The 5,159-nt window shown below is 48.0% G+C and overlaps 1 pseudogene across 1 annotated transcript in view; it reads right to left on the bottom strand.

The window, feature by feature from the left end:
- Positions 1-378: 378 nt before the first annotated feature.
- Positions 379-5,159, bottom strand: part of LOC311329273 (WD repeat-containing protein 11-like) — a 9,257-nt pseudogene continuing 4,476 nt past the window's right edge. The window contains exons 4-5 of the transcript XR_014631339.1: positions 2,649-2,733; positions 379-485 (exon numbers count right to left, since the gene is read on the bottom strand). The product of XR_014631339.1 is annotated as a WD repeat-containing protein 11-like (transcript). The remainder of the gene's footprint in view (positions 486-2,648; positions 2,734-5,159) is intronic.

The raw sequence follows: 5,159 nt of genomic DNA, 5'->3' as shown, positions 1-5,159 counted from the left end.
CACTTAATAAATCTGATTTATTATTATTATTATTATCATTATTATTATTATTATTATTATCATTATTATTATCATCATTATTATTATTATTATCATTATTATCATCATCATTATTATTTTTATTATTATTATTATCATCATTATTATTATTATTATTATTATTATTATTATTATACGCATAAGAGCTGGGAGGTAAGTAAAGCTGTGTGTGTGTGTGTGTGTGTGTGTGTGTGTGTGTGTGTGTGTGTCTTACCAGTGGGCAGGTCAACATGCTGGAGCTCATTCCTCACCATGCCCATGTCTGTGTGTGTGTGTGTGTGTGTGTGTGCGTGTGTGTGTGCGTGTGTGCGTGTGTGTGTGTGTGTGTGTGTGTCTTACCAGTGGGCAGGTCAACATGCTGGAGCTCATTCCTCACCATGCCCATGTTGTTGGGGGCGGAAGTGGCATAGGACAAGAAGCTGGTGAGACTCACCCATTCAATCCCCCTGTGGAAAGAACACACACACACACACACACACACACACACACACACACACACACACACACACACACACACTCACACACTCGTCAGGGTGGAGAGGGGAGGTGAGCCCAGCATGGGGGTGGACAGTGTGCTGTAACGAGGTGCTAAAAGCTCTATGAATAATTAATCCACGTTCCCACTAAAATTCAAATTAGATGCTAAGTGGCCCTGCCCTCTGTGGACTCAGAGGCTGAGCTCATTACCATAAAGCTGCCCTCCCGCCCAATCACCACGCAACACATACCAGCTCCTACAGTATCAGCTCCTGCTGTGCTACACTGACCTGTTTGGTCTCCTGTGAGGGAGGGATGCTCTCTCTCTCTCTCTCTCTCTCTCTCTCTCTCTCTCCCCCTCTCCCTCTCTCTCTCTCTCACACACACAGTAAAGTTCCTCAACGCAAGTTTGTTTAATAGTTTAGCCTGTGTTTATGGAGAGTAACTTCTCTAATTAAGAAGTGTCAGGCCTTGGTTGGATGGATGGCGTTAGCACCCAATCAATCTCTTAACAACATAATTGATCCAATCTTACGCTTAATTAATCAGGATGAAAGCGTTTCTGTGCTCGCTAGCGAGCGCTAGCTAATGGATTGAGGGTAGCTCTTTGTTTACGCGGCTAACCCGCATGGCTGGACTTGAACCCTTCACAGAGGTCACCCTGGCTCTTAGACCACAATTAACCCCGACACCATGGACCAGAGCCCTGGGGACAGTAGATAAAAGACAGGGGGTTGAGAGGTTGTCGTGCCGGGGCTCGGACAATGAAAATGAATCACTGATCCCAGATGGAGTCAAACTGAATCACTGATCCAAGATGGAGTCAAACTGAATCAATAGCCATGTTTCCATCCACTTGTCAATCGAATTGTGTGAGGATCGCTAAAAATATGAACGCGAATAAAGCCGGTGAACGTGCGTTTCCATCTAGAGCTTTAAATCGGATAAAGCATTTATCACAAAAGACTTTTATCGAACAAGAGAAAATCCGATGAGATCGACAGTACAAACCTTTTGTTGATTTTCATGATTTTTTATCGAATTTTACCGTTTCCATAAGGCATTCTTAATTCGATATAACTTAATTCGCATAAAACGTGTGGATGGAAACATGGCTACTGATCCAAGTCTCTGTTGTAGGTGCGGTATGGTAGCAGGCCGGCTCGGTCCGGGGTCGGGGAGAGCAGTGGACAGAACCAGCCTGACCTGGACAGGCTGCCCGTCAAGACCAAGGTTATTATAGTTAAAGAAAACTAACTAAAAAACGAAAACTAGGTGTGAAAAAACATATCATACATAAGCCTAGTATTTTGGGTGGATATGAAATCTATCCTCCATTTTTTTTAGCTGTGTCCCTGCGCAGAAGTAACCTGACGTGCGCCAGATGGTTTGTTTCACACAGAGTGAAACAACGTGAGCTCACGAGATCAGGATGGTCTCATGAGGCTAGCGCAGAAAACTAAAACTAATACTGAAACTAATAAAAACTAAACTAAAACTAAGCATTTTCCAAAAATAAAAATGAAACTAAACTAGCAAACCTGCTTTAAAACTAATCAAAACTAAACTGAAATCGATAACAAAAAGTTAAAACGATATAAAAATAAAAACTAATGAAAAAAGCAAAACTATTATAACCTTGGTCCAGACAGACTGTGGGGGAGTCCATGTTCAGTCAGACCGTGGGGGAGTCCATGTCCAGTCAGACCGTGGGGGAGTCCATGTCCAGTCAGACCGTGGGGGAGTCCATGTCCAGTCAGACCGTGGGGGTGTCCATGTCCAGTCAGACCGTGGGGGAGTCCATGTCCAGTCAGACCGTGGGGGTGTCCATGTCCAGTCAGACCGTGGGGCGGTCCATGTCCAGACAGACCGTGGGGCGGTTCATGTCCAGTCAGACCGTGGGGCGGTCCATGTCCAGTCAGACCGTGGGGGAGTCCATGTCCAGTCAGACCGTGGGGCGGTCCATGTCCAGACAGACCGTGGGGCGGTTCATGTCCAGTCAGACCGTGGGGGAGTCCATGTCCAGTCAGACCGTGGGGGAGTCCATGTCCAGTCAGACCGTGGGGGAGTCCATGTCCAGTCAGACCGTGGGGCGGTCCATGTCCAGTCAGACCGTGGGGGTGTTCTCTCACCTGACCTCACAGGAGTGGACGCTCAGTTCCTTGTGGAGGAGACCACTGGTCAGGTTATAAACCAGCACTGACCCATTACTGGTACCTGGGGAGGGTGGAGGAGGAGAGAGAGAGATGGAGGGAGGAGGGGACAGAGAGAGACAGAGAGGGGAGGGGGCAGAGAGAGACAGAGAGGGGAGGGGACAGAGGGAGACAGAGAGGGGAGGGGGCAGAGAGACAGAGAAGGGAGGGGAAAGAGAGAGAGAGACAGAGAGAGGGGAGAATGAGAGACAGAGAGAGGAGAGAGAGACAGAGAGAGGGGAGAGAGAGAGACAGAGAAGGGAGGGGAAAGAGAGAGAGAGGGGGGGGGGCAGAGAGAGACAGAGAGAGAGGGGAGAGAGAGAGACAGAGAGGGGAGAGAGAGGGGAGAGAGAGAGACAGAGAGAGAAAGATAAGGGAGGGGGAAGAGAGAGAGAGAAAGAGAGGGGGGGCAGAGAGAGACAGAGAGAGAGAGGGGAAGGGACAGAGAGAAACAGAGAGAGAGAGGGGAGAGAGAGAGACAGATATATAGAGAGAGAGAGAGAGAGAGAGAGAGAGATACAGAGAAGGGAGGGGAAAGAGAGAGAGAGAATGAGAGGGGGGGGCAGAGAGAGACAGAGAGAGAGGGTGGGGCAGAGAGAGAGAGAGAAAAAGAGAGAGAGAGAGAGAGAGAGGGAGGGGAAGGGACAGAGAGAAACAGAGAGAGGGGACAGAGAGAGACAGATTACTGAATGCTCCCCCATCTGCGAGAGCCGGATCCTACAGGCTGTCCCACACCACCGCCCACGGCCAAAACACCACGACAACATGAGCTTTACTTACACAAGTCCTCTAACCATTCTACATCCCATCGTTATGTTGTTCTGGTGTAATTGGGTGTCGTTAAAAGAGAAATAGCAACAAAAATGAACACAGAAGCCCTCCAACTTGGGGAATGAGAGATCAGTAAAAACGCTGACGGAAATTACGCAGAGGGAAATAACGCAGAGGGAAATTACGCCGAGGGAAATAACGGGTCCAACAAATTGATCAGCTCATCAGCGAAGCTTGGGCGGGTATCAAGTAGGCCCCTACCAGATGGGAACTATCTCAAGGCTCATCCAACGGAGAACAAGAGTGGTTCATTAGTTATGGGGGAGCGTTTTAGGAAATACGGCAGCACCAGGTGTAGCGCCACACTTAGCTTCTTAATTAGTCTGTTTGTGAGTACTGGGCTGTTGTGTAGCCTTCTCTCTAGAGATGGGCTTCTCTGAGACAGAGGGGATGAGAGAGAGAGAGAGAGAGAGAGAGAGAGGATGAGAGAGAGAGAGAGAGAGAGAGAGAGAGGATGAGAGAGAGAGAGAGAGAGGATGAGAGAGAGACAGAGAGAGAGGATGAGAGAGAGAGAGGATGAGAGAGAGAGAGAGAGAGAGAGAGGATGAGAGACGGAGAGAGAGAGAGAGAGAGAGAGAGAGAGACAGAGAGAGAGACAGAGAGAGAGAGAGGATGAGAGAGAGAGAGACAGAGAGACAGAGAGACAGAGAGAGGATGAGAGATGGAGAGAGAGAAGAGGTGTTCTTGCAACATCTGGAGCTGGCACCAGGCTGGTTCTGAGGACATCTGTGTGAGTGTGTGTGTGTGTGTGTGTGTGTGTGTGTGAGAGTGAGTGTGTCTCTGCAAGTGACAGAGCGTTGATCCCCTGCTGTGCTCAGAGGACAGGGAGGACTGTAGGAGGCGTGTCTCTATGTCCCTGTCCCCTGCTGTGCTAAGAGGAGGACTGTAGGGGGCGTGTCTCTATGTCCCTGTCCCCTGCTGCGCTCAGACGAAAGGGACGACTGTAGGAGGCGTGTCTCCGTGTCCCTGTCCCCTGCTGCGTCCCTCACACCGGGCCGTCTCCTTCAGAAGCCAGCTGCTGCGTCTCGCCGGCGGCCATTACACCACACAAAGACACGTCAGAAAGAAGCTCTGGAAATGATTACCTCAGCTAAGTCATCAGAACCAAAGCCCCTGCCGCCGTTCGGCCTATAGGTTTGTCAGAGCCGCCGACCCTATCTCCTCTGATGTATGCAGACCTAGGGCTGGGTTTAAAAAATCGATTCTGAATCGATTCTGAATCAAATGATTCAGAATCGATTCATGAATCCCAAAATCGATCTTTTATTTAATGAATGAATGAATAAATGAAGGTATGAATAGTTCATTAATTCATTCAATGATTCATTCATTCATTCATTTTTGGAAATCAGTATCGATACCCAGCCCTAGTATTGATGTGTTGCATAACTTGGCAGTCATGTAATTAAGGTTACAGCTAAAAAAAAAAAAAACACTATATAAATAACACTAACCGAATCGATATTATATCGAATCGAATCGTGATAATCGATTCTGAACCTTGTGAATCGGAATCAAATCGATTCTTGAAATTTGACTCGATACCCAGCCCTATGCAGACCCTCAGCTGGTACACACTCAGCTAGTACATGTGTATCAAGCATATGAGAGAGAGAGAGA

The sequence above is a fragment of the Borostomias antarcticus genome (assembly GCF_949987555.1).
Source record: "Borostomias antarcticus genome assembly, contig: scaffold_1126, whole genome shotgun sequence".
Taxonomy (NCBI): Eukaryota; Metazoa; Chordata; class Actinopteri; order Stomiiformes; family Stomiidae; genus Borostomias; species Borostomias antarcticus.
The sequence above is the reverse complement of the archived record's forward strand: the minus strand, read 5'-3'. Positions and strand labels throughout refer to the sequence as shown.